At 45.2% G+C, this 17,313-nt stretch overlaps 1 long non-coding RNA gene across 1 annotated transcript; it reads right to left on the minus strand.

Annotated features, from left to right (window-relative positions):
- Window positions 1–11,120: 11,120 nt before the first annotated feature.
- On the minus strand, window positions 11,121–17,267 carry LOC142008442 (uncharacterized). Its single transcript, XR_012644147.1, has 5 exons — window positions 17,158–17,267; window positions 15,571–15,673; window positions 14,310–14,363; window positions 13,963–14,062; window positions 11,121–11,586 (listed from the first exon to the last, which is right to left on the minus strand). It is a non-coding gene; the product is annotated as an uncharacterized LOC142008442 (long non-coding RNA).
- Window positions 17,268–17,313: the final 46 nt, after the last annotated feature.

A 17,313-nucleotide genomic window follows, 5' to 3' on the forward strand; every position in this document is an offset into this window, starting at 1 on the left:
TGCAGGCAGCCTCTATGCTATGAATTATCCAGCTTAACTATGTTGCTATAGGTATGTTTGTACAGTCCCTGGAGTGCAGACATGGCCTTAAGTTCTAATGGACTATCAGGGGATGCAAGTTCTAAAGTAGGAGTCCTTCAGCTCTCCTGTTGAGCTCAGAAAGCCAAGTTCCATGTAAAAATGGATTAACAAAAAGGAAGTTCATAGAGGCTACGTCTATCAATGGCTATTAGCCATGATAGGCAGGGATGCAATCCCATGCTGTGGGTGCCCCTAAACTTCTAGATGCCAGAAGGCTGGGACAGGGGATCGATTACTTGTTAACTTCCCTGTTCTGTTCATTCCTTCTGAAGCATGTGGCACTGGACACCATCAGAAGACAGGATATTGGGTTAGATTGGTTATGGTATTTCTATCCTTATGTTCTTAGGGTTTGAGAATCCCTCGGTGGACCTTAAGTATCGCAAGATGATATGTTTGCTAAAAATTAGGTCCTGGGTCATGGAGGGTTTTTAAGGTTGTTGGTGGGACAATTTCATTCCATCTCAAACCAGACAGGCAGTGAGAAGTAGTCTGGTGCACAGTTCTAACAAGGCCAAAGCACTACGCAATGGAAATAGACCTGGGAGGACATCCCAGATCACTATTCTGGGTTTCCCATGCTATAAAATCAATATACGGTCTGTTGTGCTATTCTGACTAGTGCAGCTCATTATATATTTGCATACCTGGTAGGTGTTGCTTCTTTCCTTGGATTACTGTTCTGAAAAAGTATTGTGTTTTAAATGGGAAAATAAATAGAGCGAGGGATTCCCCAGTCTCTCACAGAGGGATAGTCTATCACTGGTTATGGAGAGAGAAGGGTTGTGGAGCCCTTTGTTCAGATATCACTAGTGCAGTGTTGTGCTGAATGGTCTAATGGACAAATGATTGTGTGTGACAAGGAGTCGTTCCAAAATGTTAATAAGATTATTAAAGTGAAAGCCCTGTTGAATGGCTGAGTGTAGAAAACAATCGACAAAAGAGAAAGTGTTAGACCCCAATATTCTGTAACTGACACATTAAGAAAATGCTATCAGGACAGTAGGAAGTATGTAAAATATGTTGATAATTAAAATATCAATATTTTGATAATCTAAGCCTTTTAAATTAAATGACTATCTGATATAATAATTACAACATATAACTATCTCCGTATTCACAGCAGGGAACCTTGTCCTCTGCACTGCCTTTAAATGAATAGAATATGAGAGTAGGACAGGAGTCTTCAAACTTTTTAGGTTATGTGCCCCCCTCCAAATAACCGAGGCTAGCACCTACCCCATCTGAGATATACCCATGATTACATTATCAAGTCAAATTAAAAGAAACACTTTGTCCGCTGTTACAGGTTTCTTCTTGCGTATCTCCCTGATGGTAGGTCATGTAACCCTAGGAGTACACATATTCCAGGTTGAAAATCCCTGGGCTAGGACAAAATCAGCCAGCCATGCTGAGAAAGGAATAGATCATCTCCTCATTGAAGTCAGAGCGGAAACACCTCAAATGCCTTATCTTACTGTGCCCAGAAAGGGGATTAAGAAGTGAACTGATTACACAAGTCAGCCTTTAAACTGCACTGGAGATAGCTGAGCTTCAGTCTGACAGCTCTGGCAGATGAATTGGGAAGTTCTCACTTTGCTTTGTTGCATTGTTTCCAAATCTTTTTCTACACTGAAGATCTATATCAGCCATCAGTGGCCCGCCAAGGGCAAAGCTCCGCCAGGTCTAACCCTGGGGGCTTGTTTGCACTCAGGAAAGTCAAGACAACTTCACTAAAAGTGTCAAGTTAATGTGCATAAGTTAAGGCTCGTTAAAGTGCTTCTTGGACCCTCTCTCCTTGGGAAGTAAAGCAGCCTTCCAGATTAGTTTTGGTCACACATTTACTAACTTTTCTTAATTCCCTCTGTAGACAAGCCCAGCCATCGATGAGCACCAAACCGCAGTGAGCATCCATCACTACTCCCATTTAGCTCAGCAGGAAACCAGGGTAACCTCCATATTGTCCGATTGTTTATTGTCCGTATACATCTGGTGTCCTTTGTTTCATCCTGAGAACGGCTCTATACTGCCCTGTAGTTCATACTATGGAGGGTTGTGAATAGCGGCGCACACCAAAATGCTGTTTTGTAATTCTCCTGTGTGTATATGGTTGGCACTAACTAAAAAGTGCCTAGTTCTCACAGATATATTGGTGACCACAGTGTCCACACAGGGGAGTCAGAGCACAGCATTGTGGTGGGCATGGCCATTCACATGACCTGAGCCTGAAAAGCAGAGAAGTGTAGATACGCCCTTTAGATTGACGAAAACTCTTAGGGTACAGGCTATCTTTTTGTTCTGCATTTGTACAGCACCTGGCACAATGGCGTCATGGTCTATGATTAAAGTTCCCTACCCTGGAAGCTGGATCAATGAAACTGTATTACAGCAGCTTTACCTGTCTATATTAGTCCACTCTTGTATTGCTCTGGCTCAGTTGCTCCAATGGTTGTACACAGGGCAAAGTCTCATGGGAAGCAAGGCCTCAAAAAGTCTCACTAGAATGTGTCTGAAGTCCATCTTCACAAGCATAATGGCAAGAATCATTTTTTCTTAAGAAAAGATTAGATTCAGGGAAAAACGTTAATGCCTGAGGCTCTGTGGACTATCCTTACCCACGAATTAGTTATCACTAGCCTGTTAACTATGTTTGCAAAGTGTCTGTAACAAAACTCTACACATCACTTTCCTAATCAAACATTGACAGTAAGAAACTTTTTGGACTTCCTCTGGATGGGTCCCTAATTTATTTGTGTGAATGCTGCGGGAGTGGGAGCAGAGATTAACAGTCACATGATAAATAATCACCTTGACAATTTCTTTTTCATAAAGCAGTGCCTGTTCTGTTCAGGTTTGTATATTGTGCCCATCGCAGTAGGCCTAAGGCTCTCACAATATTGTACACGTGAGACATAATCTAATCTAATCTATCTACCTGTATTTAGTATTAGCAAAATAGTAACCAAAGAGGCCAAACAGTTCAACCCACATAACACAATACAACACAACCATCTGGGCCAGCTAATTAAACCACCTACACTCTTCAGAGCTCAACAGCAACGAAGAGTCCTGTGGCACCTTATAGACTAACAGAAAAGTTTCGAGCATGAGCTTTCGTGAGCACAGACTCACTTCATGAAGTGAGTCTGTGCTCACGAAAGCTCATGCTCGAAACTTTTCTGTTAGTCTATAAGGTGCCACAGGACCCTTTGTTGCTGTTACAGATCCAGACTAACACGGCTACCCCTCCGATACTTCTTCAGAGCTCAGTCACTCAACCACCTCCAGATGGTTGCAGTATTCCTTAAAGGACAAAATGTATAAAATAGACCAGACTAGTGAATTAGTACCAGCTGAAAGATCACAGTGTTGACCAGAAAGAGGGGCAGTCACTCAGGTAAATTCTGTATACGTTTTGGTCTGAGTAGACTGTTATGGGATCCACAGCACACCTCTCCCAAGCATCTATTGAAATAAGAATTAGGTTTTCTCCATATTTTCAAGTGTCCTTAAGGGCAAGACCACAACTGCTTACCTTGGCCTGGGTGGCATTGGAGGAGCCATTTGGTGTAGTATGCCTCATTCTATGTCCTTTGTCTTCTGTTATAGGCATAAGATATGTTGCTAAAGTGCATACATTTTGCTGTAAACGCTAGTTTCTGTGGTCATCAGCTGGCATGTGTATTTGACATTGGACAAGGTTCAGAAAAGGGCAACGGAAATGATTAGGGGTTTGGAACGGGTGCTATATGAAGAGAGATTAAAAAGACTGGGACTTTTTATTTTCGAAAAGAGGAGACTAATGGGGGGATATAATACAGGTTTAGAAAATCATGACTGGTGTTGAAAAAGTGAACAAGGAAAAGTTATTTATTTAATGGTCAGAAGGTTTAAAATTAATAAAAGGAAGTTTTTCTTCACATAGCACATAGTAGACCAATGGAACTCCTTGACATAGGGGCTGGAACCCCTTTTGGAGGGGGCATGGTAATGAGACACTTTGACATACGCTAATGAGGTGCTGCTATAAATATGCAGCACCTCATTAGCATAATGGTGGCCACATGTGCTTCCAAAGTGCCAGTTTCGAAACGCACTCTGCTCATGTAGCTGGGCGCCTTTCAAAATGACCCCCTGATTTCAAAAGCACCTTCTTCCCATTTGGCTTTAGAAAGAAGGGGCTTTTGAAATCATGGGAGTCATTTCAAATGGGCCCTGGCTACACAGGTGACATGCGTTTCGAAACTGGCACTTCCGAAGTGCGCACGGCCACCATTATGCAAATGAGGTGCTGCACATTCATAACAGCGCCTCATTAGTATCTGCCAAAGTGGCTTATTACCATGATCCTTCTGAAAGGAGGGGCAGTGTGGCCACAGTCACAATGTTGTAAAGACCAGGAGTTAATAGGGTTCAAAAAAGGTTAGGCAGTTAGGCCCATCAATGGCTATTAGCCAGGATGGGTAGGAATCGTTTTCATAGTCTCTGTCAGAGGCTGGAAGGGGATGACAGGAGAGAGATCACCTGATGATTATATGTTCCATTCACCCCCTGTTGTAAGACAGGATACTGAGCTAAATGGACCTTGGGTATGACCCAGTATAGCCATTTTTTGTTCTTATGGATATTTCCAAATGAGTTAGATCCTCTTCCATTGTATTTGCCTCTATTGCAACAGCTACCAGACAGCTGAGCTGATCATACTGGAGCAGGGTGGGTAATCTGGTAACATTTGTCATCCCAACATCATCCTGCATAGATGAGAATGTTGTCAAGGAATTCTGATGCCAGGTCACCATTTATAATTATTTCTATATCTCTTCTCCCAGGCTAATGAGCAATACAAAGGACCAGGCTCAGACAATGCACGTGTTATCTTCAGAGCATACACATGAAGAGAAATCAGACTTTTTCTACACATGTTAATAAACGGTCCAAAATATGCTAATGAGGCATGGATGTAAATTCCTGGTGCCTCATTAGCATAAGGTCACATGATTTGGAGTCCGGAAGAAGCTCTTCCAGACTCCAAAATGGCGTGTAGAAGCGTGGCTCCTGGGGGGGTCTTCCAGAAGGAAGTCCTCCTTCCGGAGGCCCTTCTTCCCCCTAGCCTCCAAGACGGACCAGGAAACCATGTATGTGGAAGGGGCGAGTGGAGGTGGAGGCCAGTCTTAAATATGTAGCTTGCATCAGAACCATCAATATATCACAGTCCTAGGCTCTGTTTTAAATAACTAAAGGATTGGCTCAAGACTACCCCTAAAGCTTTGCCCAGTCCTTGGGTTAGGAATTTACAATTTTAATGACCTGGCTACCTTCACTGGTGTCTCTTCCCAACTTGCATGTATTCAATAGCCTTAGACTATGAAACCACACATGCTTTTTATTGTGGAAAAAGAGATAAACCATCTATTTACATAATTAAATAAAATTATCAGGACCTGAAGAGTATATAAGAGGCATGACCAAGCCCACAGACCCAGTTGTTAATTGGATGGTTTGTTGGGTTCGAAATGCTACTGACAAAACAGTTCCCCACCCAGCTAAATCTTACTCACAAATCCAGATAGACTCAGTGGTCATCAAGTGGATGCCTTGAGATGGCTTTTTCCCTGGCTGCCTGCTCCTCTTGTCTGCAGAAACCACATCCCCATTCCCTCTTCTGATCTGCAGCTGTCATGTTTGGTTTCACAAAGGCAAAGCCACAATTCCTGTTAAGTCTAATTTTACAAAATCAGCTCCACATGAGATCTAAACTCTCTAGGTGGACAACCCAGAGCAAAGCAAGTACCCTAAAAATAGACACAGGTCCCAGGCAGAATCCTGCCCCCCCCCGCATCTATTTTGGGCTCACTCCCTAATCTGAGTCCCTGATCTGTATATTCAGGGTGACCCACTTTTCCTAAGATACAGCTTTTGTGACTGCTTCACTTGCCCACCTCTCTATATTTGTATGCACCATTTAAAGTTCTTGCCAAAAACAGGACACAAAGCAACTTCAGATGACACAACAGTGAAATGCTGTGCCTGACTAACTGCACAGCAGGAAAATGGCAATTGTTATGAATTCAACTTGTTTTCCCCCCACCTTTTCCTTTCCAAGAAACGGTGGTCTCTCTTTCTCTCTCTCTCTCTCTCTCTTTAAGCGTTCTAGCCCTGGGGCTTGTGCTTCTATCAGTAATCTCACACATAAAATTGTAACATGTCACAGAGGCATTAGATTCCCCACACTGCTGTCAGGAGCTTTCTTCACCATTCCTACAGTGCATGCCCTATCACAACCTTGTGCTGTTGCTTGGAGGAACTGGGTTGAAAGCAGAACCTAGGGTCTACAGTTCCCAGATTTAGAGGAAGTGGGTCCAGCAGTTACACCCAGCCCCCATGCTTAGCCTGTCTGAGACATGGAGTCAATACTTGCTCCAACCCTGACACCCGGGCAGATTTTTAAAGATATTTAGGTATCCAAATTGCTTTAGCAATCTGAACCTGAGTCTCTCTGGTCCAGATCCTCAAAGATTTTTACTTACCTATCAGCATCTTTTGGTACCTCAATAGCTTTAAAAACTGGCTTCAGAGGGCTGAACAAGTACCCAAGAGAGATCAAGCCAACAAGGTTGCTGGCTGCAGTGTTTTCCCTGTGCAGCACCTGTTAGCTAGTTCAGGGCCAGTGAGCCGCTTTTAATGTCTACATCAGTGTTTCTCAACCAGGGTACGTGTACCCTTGGGGATACACCGAGGTCTTCCAGGGATACATCAACTCATCCAGACACTTGCTTAATTTTACAACAGGTTACATAAAAACACTATAAAAGTCAGTATAATGTAAAAGTTCATTCAGACAATGACTTGTTTCCACTGCTTCATATGCCTTGTGCTGAAATAAAACAAACCAGCAGTCATGTAGCACTTTAAAGACTAACAAAATGATTTATTAGGTGATGAGCTTATGTGGGGCAGACCCACTTTCTCAGATGTGGAGATATACCATTTCCAGTACAGAACTGAAGGTTTGGAAATGTTATATCTCCAGACCTGAGGAAGTGGGTCTGCCCCATGAAAGCTCGTCACCTAATACATTATTTTGTTAGTCTTTAAAGTGCTACATGATTGCTGGTTTGTTTTATTAGAATACAGACTAACATGGCTACACCGCTGTTATGCTGAAATGTAAGCATGATATTTCTATTACAATTCATTGATTTGATAGTAAGGCGGTAGAAAGCAAGTTTTTAGTAGTAGTCTTTTGTGACATTTTTGTATATTTTTGTAAGTAGGTAGTTTTTAAGTGAGGTGTAACTTGGTGGTATGCAAAACAACTATGACTCCTGCAAAAGGTACAGTAATCTGGAAAGGTTGAATGGCACTTGTTTCAAGACCTCAGATTACCTTAGGACCATGTTTCTCAACCGGTGGTATGTGTACCCTTAGGGTTATATGATAAAAATCTGGGTGTACTTATAATTGTTAAAAGGGGTACTTTATAAAAAAGGTTGAGAAACCCTGGGTCTACATTATGCATTTCTTTGAACTTCAGACAGACAGAATATGAGGAGCAGAGGAATCCAGCCCTGCCCAGTTCATCCTCTCCAGCCCCATTTGGATGCACCTGAGAAAGCTCATTATTTTTAACATGAGCAACTAGGAGTCCTGTGACACCTTAAAGACTTGCACTGCCAGAGCCACCTGCCCAAGTCCCACGCCACCAGGGCCAGCCACCTGCCTGACCACCCAAGCCTCATGCTGCCAAGACGAGCCACCCGCCTACCAGCTGCCCACCCCAGCTGCAGGCCAGCCGCCCGAGCCGCTCACGCAAGCCGCATGCTGCCAGGGCCAGCTACCCACCTGTCATCCCAAGCCCCATGCTGCCAGGGCCAGCTGCCCGCCTGTTATCTCGAGCCCCATCCTGGCAGGGCCAGCCGCCTGCTCACCATTCCAAGCCACCCAAGCCCCATGCTGCCGAGCCAGCTGCCCGCCCACCAGCCTGAGTCGCCCAAGCCCCATGCTGCCAGAGCCATCCGCCAGCCTGAGCCGCTTGAGCCCTGCAATGCTGGGGCCAGCCAGTCAAGCCCCATGAGTCCCTCAAGTCAGCTAGCCACCCAAGCCCCACAAGCCCAGAGACCCACCTGCTGGAAACCCTTCCCTCCCACAAACCCAGGTACCACCAGCCCCCCACCCTTGTCCCATCCCCCTTCCCTTTACCTGAGTCAGGCACCCCAGCTCTCATCTATCCCCATCCTCCTTCTCCTCCCCCACCAACCCACATTCACTCACCTTTGCAGAAGGCAGCTAGCTCTACGTGGGTGTTCGCCGGCTGCCTGCTTTTTAACGCCAGCTGCCAGCTGCGTTGGGTCACCCACATAAAATAGCAGTGGCTGAGTGCCAGCAGCAAAGGCCAGCTCTTTCTTTGGGTGGGAGGAATAATGGGGGGCTGGGTCGCCTCACGCCTCCCCCTGGAATTTCTTCATTCCCCCTGGGGGCACGACCTCCAGTTTGGGAAAACGTGTTAAAATCTTGGTCTTCACAAAATCTTCTGACAAGGAATTCCACAAGTGTGATACAAGAAGAAAAACTCCCTTTTGTTTTTTTTAAACTTGCTACACTTTAATTTTATTTGGTAACCCCTAGAACTTATGTTATGGAAACAAATAACTCTTTCTTCTTCACTATTTCCATACCAAACATGATTTTATAGACCTCTATCCTACCCTATCCCCTCCTTAGTCTCCTCTTTTCTAAGGTGAACCCAACAAATTGTGTTTAGCCAAAGCATACCTCCAGAACAGCCTTCAGTCTTGATCAAGTCTTGAACACTTGAAAGAGATGGAGAACTGCCCCAATATATTTTGGTAGTTTACTCTAATAGTTAAGCATGTACCCTGCTAAAAATGTATACAGGTTGAACCTCTCTCTGACACCTTTGGCACTTCACCAGTGCTGAAAGAATTTGCCGGACCACGGAAGGTCAATATTGTCTACACATTACCAACACTTCCACTGCTATTGGGTTCTTAGAAGACATTTAAGGATAATTTAGGGATAAATAACAGCACAGAACATTGAGAGCCAGGACTGGTGGCTGTAAATAAACGTTTTGGTGCTGCAGGAAACTTGGCAACAGCCATGATAAGTGGTCATCCAGCTAACTAAAATCAAGATGGATTATGGATGTTGCTGGACAAGAGAGTTCCAGATTAGAGAGATTCAGCCTGTACCTTATTCCTACCGTGCGTTTGTCTGGTTTTAAGCTGCAGGCATTATTTTTTGTTATGTTTTTCTCTGAACATGAAGGACCCCTTGGATCCCAGTTTATTTTCTCCCTGTGAAAGTATGTATGTAACACAATTGAGTCACTGTGTCATTGCCTTTTGGGTAAATTAACAGATATAGCTCTTTAAGGAGTGTCCACATGGCAAAGTTACCTTGAAATAACAGCTGTTATTTTGAAATAACTTTGGCAGCATCCAAATGATGCACATGCTATTTTGAAGTAAAATCAGAAGAGCATGTTCGTTATTTGGATTTGGTAAAACTCATTCCACAAGGAATAACACCTATTTCAAAATAGGTGCTATTAAGACATGGAATAGCACTATTTTGAAATAAGCCATAATGGGCTCTAATGGCATTATTTCAGAATAGTGCTATGGACTCAAAAATGCTAATTTGAAATAGCTGGGTGCTATTTCAAACTACATCCTTGTGTGTAGCTGTGTTATTTCAAAATAAGCTATTTTGGAATAGCTATTCCAGAATGGATTATTTCAAAATAACATGGCTGTGTAGATGTAGCCTGATTATAAGAGACTTTTACACATCAAGTCACTTCTGTATCTCTTCTCTGAACCTTCTCCAATTTTTCTCCATTCTTTTTAAAATGTGGAACACAGAACAGAAAACACTGCTTGAGTATTAGCCTCAGCAATGCCATAGAGAGAGGTAAAATTATCTCTCTACTCCTTGTCACTGCTCCCTGTTTATGTACCCAAATGACATTCAATTCTAATGCCACAGTATCACACTGAGACTAAATCTATACTAGACATAGAAGTTGACCACACCGATATGCAATCTTACCTACGCCCATTGCATAGCCAAGATTGATTTATCAGTGGTCAACTTCAGTGTCTGTCTACAAGAAGAAGGTCAATGGGGGTATTTCTCCTGCCAACCTTCCTTAATCCTCACTGTTCGCAAGGAGCATTGGGGTCAACTTAAATCCCAGAAAGTACTGTTTCATGCATGTGCAAAACAAAGCCCCAGAAGACTGACCCTGAGAGGGTCAATCTTCTTCAGCAGTATACACCCAGCCCGAGAGCTCATGTGGTGTATCTACTAAATTCTTTCCAGGGTCACTGCTTTCCAGGGTACAGTCCTTCTCCCACTTCTGAAGATACAGCCTTGCATTTGGATGGACTAAAATACAGTTTGTTGGAACTGTCCCAGTTTACCAAATGATCCACATCCTCCAGGTATGTATGCCCCATTCTCATCATTATTCATCACTCTGTTAAACTTTGTGGCATCCACAAATTTTGTCAGCAGTGATTTTATATATACTTCCTGATCATTCATAAAAATATTGAATAGCATCCAACCTAGAACCAATCCCTATGGAGCCCTCCTACAAACACCGCAATTTGCTGATGATTCGCCACTGACAACTACTTTTGGAGATCTGTCAGTTAGCCAATTCTTAATGCATTCAACATGTGCTTTATTTAGATCGTTGTGCTAATTTTTTAATCTGAATGTGATTCAGACAAGCCTTACAAAAGTCTAAAGCTCAGGTCCTCCAGGGCATTTAGATAACTAATTTCTACGGTAATAAAGTGTATTGACAAACTCATTATCTCATCAGCAAATGAAACCAGGCTGTGTTGATTGTCATTCATTAGATTCCCATCCTTTAATTCTCTAGTAATTGAATCCCATATAAGTCCTTTCCATTATTTTGCCTGGTGCAACATTATCATGAGCTGACACCACAATAAATGAGAGGGTAATCAGGCCCAATTACAAAGCTTCAGTTTATTTTAAGAACCATTGTTTCTGCTGGTAGTATACAGGGCATGGCTTTTTACATGATTGGGCCACCATTCTTGTAGTACATTAGGATGCACAGAGAACATGGGACTGGGCCCAATATTTAGTTTAGAATTATTTATAGTAATGGATCACATACATATAATGTCTGCAAATGCATCTGAAAGAATTAGATCAAAAACAGATTTCAACCATTTCAAATTTCAACATGGAGAAGTAACCATTCAAAAGAGGAAATATAGCTATGAAAAAAATCATTCTCAAAACATTTAAGAGCATTACATTGTGTCTTTAAAGTCACCTGCCCTGGACATGTTTGCAGGATCAGGAAGTAGAAGGTGAAGCCAGCTAGCACTTTTTCCTCAATGGATATCTCAAGATTGCAAGTGTAGCCATATTCAAATATGAGTGTAGCCAAGCTGTGTTATGACTGGTTCCCTTCTTTCCCTTGATAGAGAACAGCTGATGTCAAGAAATCATGTTTTAGGTCTTGCTGATTCATGCAACTTGATCACAACACAATTAATGTGTACATAACTACCCACAAGCAGATTAGAACTTGAGACCTCAGTGCAGGTGCTGCTACAGCTTGAGTTAGAGGCCGGGGGTCTCAGCCTAGGCTGTAGAGGACACCTATTCTCTCTCTGGGAGGTGGTCTATGTTCCACTACATGGGACAGTTAACTGCATGTAGGTGTTGGATTACATATAGTTTTGGCAAAACCTAACAGAGCCTCCCTAGCCTGTCCACGCTACCAGCATTACCCATATAACCACCTCTTCTGACTCGTTCTTCTAACATTCAGGTTTTCTGTGACAGAGCAATGACAGAAATTATAAATCTGGTCTACGTGGATATGACAACACAAGTCAATCAGCTGCTGTGGTGCCCCTCTATGCTGACTGAATAACACTACCTTCCTAAGCAGCATAGAGTCAAAGTCGATGTAATGAGGTTGATGTAGTGACCATGCAAACACTGCATTACTTGCACCCAATGTGGTAGGCCTCCAGAAGCTGTCTCGCAACCCCCCCCCCCCCCCAACAACCTCTCTAATCATCGTGAACTCTGCTTCCCAGGGCGCAGTAGACAGGAAGCCCAGCCACCGCATCCTCTTTAAAGCCCACAAATTCTGGCAGCTTTCCATTGTTGAATTTAACTGCCTAGCTAGCTGCACACTGCAGACAAACTTCTGCCTGGAGTGGACAAGAGAGGTTGGATCTTCTGGTTCTCGGGGGAGAAGATGCTGTGCAAACTCAGCACTGATCCAGCCATAGAAACATTGACATCTATGAGCAGGTTGCTCAGGGCATGGGGCAGAAGGGTTACATAGGGGCTAGATGCAGTGCTGTGTGAAAGCCGAGGAGCTGTAGCAGGCACAGCCAGAAGGCAAGAGAACGGTGTTGCCTGTAAGCTGAGCAGTTGGACAGATGCCCAGGAGGAATTAAGGTGCCACCCTGCTGATTAGCAGATCATGCACAGCTGCCCAGAGTTGGCAGCATGCTTCTATTGGTGGTGCACATCCCCATAGGCCTTGGCACACACAACAAAATTTATTCCACTCATGGGTGGAAAAAAACTAGAGGGAACACGGACTTCTCAAAATTGGCTACACTCCCCAGCTGCCCAGGAGGGATGGGACTGTGGCAGGGCATCCCAGCTACCCAGCTGCCCCAGTGTGCTAGGATCAGGTGTGTCTTGGCTCTACAATGGGGGAAGGGAACAAGGTTGCAGAAGAGGCAGGGCCTCTAAGGGCAGAAGGGGCAGGACCTCACAGGTATGGCTTGATTTCTGTAGATGGGCTTTCACCTGCCACCTATGAGCAGAGGCCAACTATTAATCTGGCACAGCGATGCAGACCTGTTGCTTTTACAAATAACTGAAAGTCATCCCCCAGCAAAGATGTCCCTTCCAAATCCCCTTTCAAACTTTGGGGTCACAGGCCCCACATGAACAGTGAAGAGGAAGAAGGGGATGAGGAAAAGGAGGAGTATGTGGGACAAACAACTACAGGACCAGCTGTGAAGCAAGCCAGGACATGATTCCGCTGCTCTCTAGCCTATCCCAACAGTCAAGCACAGGCACGCCTGATGCAGAAGAAACCTTTGGTAAGTGTCATCTTCACTTTGCTATTACAGGGCTGGAACCCGCAGTGTTGCTTTGCTCATTTTTACCTGCGCTGGAAGAGGCACTGAAACAGCCAAGAGAGGCACAGCCACTCTCTGCTTTTTCATGCACCTCCAGGCCTGCTGACAGGGGCAGTTGCCCTGCAGCCAGGCATTTCAAAGGAACCTGGAGCTCTGGCCACTCCTGCTGCTACATTGGCAGTGGCCAGCGCTTACAACACTTTGAAGTGCTGTGGCAGGACTGCTCTGGCTGCATGTGGCTGTGAGGGAGTGGGGAGTGGTGGCAGCACTGTGGCCTGGGTGGTGCTGAGAGCTGACTGCCCTCAGTCCCACCCCTTCCTCTCTCGGCCTTGCCCCTTCCAGGGGCAAGGAGCTAGGCCCCCATCTCAGCACTAGCACACCAGCAGCAGACACGCGTCTATTACCCCCTGGAGTGAGATATCAGCTAAAATCTCCACTTCCCATGGGAAATGGGACCAGCATTTAGTTCCCTTTCTTTATGCATCTAGACTCATGCAAGCAAGCTATTCCCTCCTCATGTCCCAAGCCTCCAGACGCCCATACTCACCTTGGCTGGTGCTGTGACTGGCACCACGCTTGGTCAGTCCTAAGCACAGGTGAGAATATAGTGCTCATAACTTCTGCAGACCAAGGGGAGTGCGCTTGGCACCTGAAGTTTCAGTTTCTACCACGAATACATTGATAACCTTACCTCTGTGTGTTGTAGATGCAGCTGCTGCCATTGCACACTTCAGGGTCCTCCCCCAGACGAGGAGGAGAAGGATGACTCGGGGTGACACGTCCAGGAGATCCTGTAAGCCAGAGCTATATCAGAGAACAAGCCCAGGGCCAGGTCACCCTTGCAGACAGCACACACTAGGACGGAATGGAGAGGAGAAAGGTACAAGAAAAGAGGAGGGATGTGCAGCTAGAGATGCTTGCAAGACTCAGACAGCAAGCAGAGATGTTGCAGAAAGTGGTGGACCTGCACATTCAACAGTCCTGTGTTCTCTTCCCTCTGCAGCCCACAGAGAATGCAACATCAGAACTTCCTTATACCCCTTCAACATCCTTGTGGAATCAGGCTTCTGTTCACGACCCACACCAGTCCTCCTGGAGGGAGTAAAGAAAACAGCTTGGCACGCACACTGACCTGTGAAACCATGGTTGGTGTATGTGTATCTGGAATAGAAATGACTGTTCTTTTCCCCTAATTGATTACATTGTATTACATGCTAAGGGGTTTAATTGCCTGGCACAAGTTATAGACAATTATATATTTTTGGAACATAGTTCAGCTTTATTACATCAACACGTATGCTGGCTGGTGACAAGCAGGTCTGACAGCAGTTGGTTTCCTGTCACTTGGCTGTGTCACAACACCCATAACAACATTCACAAACCATATTAATGGTTACTTTGACAATGTTATACCCCCGCTCCACAGCAGTCACTTCCTGATTCATTCTGGGCCACAAAAGAGAAAGGTCAGGTAAAGCACACTAATGCAACATACGCTGTTCTGGCTCATTATGAAAATGGTCTTTCAAAGCCTCTCTGAGCTAAATGGCTGTAGGTAGAGCTCAGCGAACCATCAAATTCAGCAGATAACTGCACCACCTCTGCCCCACAACTTGGTAAAAGCTTTTCCCCCTTAGCTTCACTGACTGGCAGAATACAGCAGCCGCCATAACCATTGGCTATTTTTGTCATCGTGATCCAATCTTGCAAGCAAACACAACCAGCAGCCCTTCAAATGCCCAAGGGCCCATTCAACCCTCCTTCTGCACCTGCTGATCCTGTAGTTTTAATACTCCTTGCTGGTGCTGAAGTGGCTCATATTTGGCTTCATAGCCAGGGGAGCAAGAGTATGCTGAGTCACACAGTATCATTAGTTTCCTAGCATAATTAGCCCATGTTTTGTTGTTTCTCCCCCATGTTAAATAAATATATGGAGATACACATCCCATAGAACTGGAAGGTCATTAAGTGCAGACCCCTACCCTCCTGGCAGGGCTGAGCACCATCCCCTCTTTTTAATCTATTTGCCCCAGATCTCTAAATGCTCCCCTCAAGAATTAAGCTCACAACCCCGGGTTTAGCAGGCCAATGCACAAACCAGTGAGCTATCCCTCCCTTCATTGAACAGTGATAGAGAGGTAGCCATATTAGTCTATATCCTAACAAACAAACCAACAGTCATGTAGCACTTTAAAGACCAACAATTTATTAGGTGATGAGTTTTCGTGGGGCAGACCCTCCACATTAGCAAATATGAACCATGTGATATCAACTCAGTGAAGGGTATGACTCCACTTACCAGCAGATCAACTCCTTCAGGTCAGTCTTCAGGGATCTGATGTAGCACATCAAGCTGGAGATGGGCCAAAGTTCTACAGTTGGCCCTGGTTCTCCTCATTGTCCTGAGAAGGAAAGGAGTTTAACAGGAGAGCTCCTGTTGACCTCCAGTTGTATGGACAGCCAGAAAAATCAACCTAGGATACGCCAAGTCCAGCTATGTAATTGCTGTAGCTGGAATTGCACCTCTTAAATCAATTTTTCAGTCTAAGTTCGGACTGGCCTAAGAGTCACAACTGTGTTGCCGAACTGGGTCTGTCGACTTAAAACTATGTGGACCGCAGGAAGTACCTTATTAAGACTAAACAAAACAACATGGCAGAAGATAAAAATCAAAATGCTCTTTGCCCTCCAAAGACACAGCTGCTACTTGTACACCAGAATCTGTTACACTGTGTGTATTTATGTACACCCAGGCGCCCAGCAGCTCTTTTAACAAAGTGGTGACTCTCCACTCAGCGTGCGGATCTTAGTTCTTATTCGTTCCTAAACAGTGCCACCTGGTGGTCCTTTTTAATATCTTCCCCAGGAAAGTATCAGAGGGGGAGGCAGCCCTGTTAGTCTCTACCTACAAACAAGAAGTCCTGTGACACTTTATAGACTAACAGATATTTCGGAGCATTAACTTTCGTGGGCAAACACCCCCTTCGTCAGATGCATGAGTGGGGAATCCAGAGAGTCACTGCTCTGCTGCTCTGGGAAGTTATAATGAAGTAGCAAAAGGACATAAAGATAACGATCTCCTGTAACAGAGCTACTAATACCTACAGGGCACTGTGACTTTGGAAGCCGATGGAAGCATTGCAATTAACTATAATCTATTTGCATGGTTAGCTGCAAGCTTACAATACATGTAGACAGAGAGAGAGACAGAGAAAGACCAGTACGAAGTTTCTTGGGCAAAACTCAGAGGAGCATTGCAGACTCTTTGAACAATATGGACTATTGCTGAGTTTTTAGAAACCACATCTGCACAAGTCGGTCATGCTCGGCAGGCGATTTCGTAGTGCAAGTATTGAGAGAAAGTGAGTGTATGAGGCAATCCTGGACGCTAGCTACATCAAGAAACAGTAGTTAATTCAGCTCCAGGAGAGCACATGGATTCCTAAGCCCGAGGAAGCCATTCCCTTCCAAGTACAGCTAGGCACCCCGCACGGGAAGGCGGCTGGAGGGATGTTCGCAGCAGGACTCTCCCTTCCCAAGGGCGGTCCCCGACCAGGGAATCAGGTGGGGGCAACATATGTGGATTGCGTGTCTCTGCAAACGTTTGCAATTAGGCTAATTGGATTCACTCCTTTGAACCGGGGCTAGACCCAAGCTACTTCTGAATGGGCAGTTCTCCTCCCCCAGCCCCCCACCCCCAAGCTCCCTCCCGCCTCCCTGTCCCCATCCTCCGCCCTTATTAAAACAACCTCCAAGTCTCACTTGTTAAAAGCCCCCAGAACGTGGAGGAGGCAGCAAAGCAGCCGCGGGAAAGTCAAGCCCCGTCTGGAACGTATTAGCCGCCCGCTGCGCCTCCCCGAAGGGTCTTTCTATTGATGCCGCTCACCTCGCCACTGTCCGAGCCGGGCCAGGCGCCTTCCCACCCGGATCGGCTGCGGTGTTTGGGGGGCCAGCGAGGAAGTTTGGCGCTAGAGCCCGAGACGGCGGCGGGGGAAGAGGGGGCTCGGGCAGGCGCCCACGTGGGAGGGAAATGAATCGCTGC

Source organism: Carettochelys insculpta, chromosome 2 (assembly GCF_033958435.1).
Source record: "Carettochelys insculpta isolate YL-2023 chromosome 2, ASM3395843v1, whole genome shotgun sequence".
NCBI lineage: Eukaryota > Metazoa > Chordata > Testudines > Carettochelyidae > Carettochelys > Carettochelys insculpta.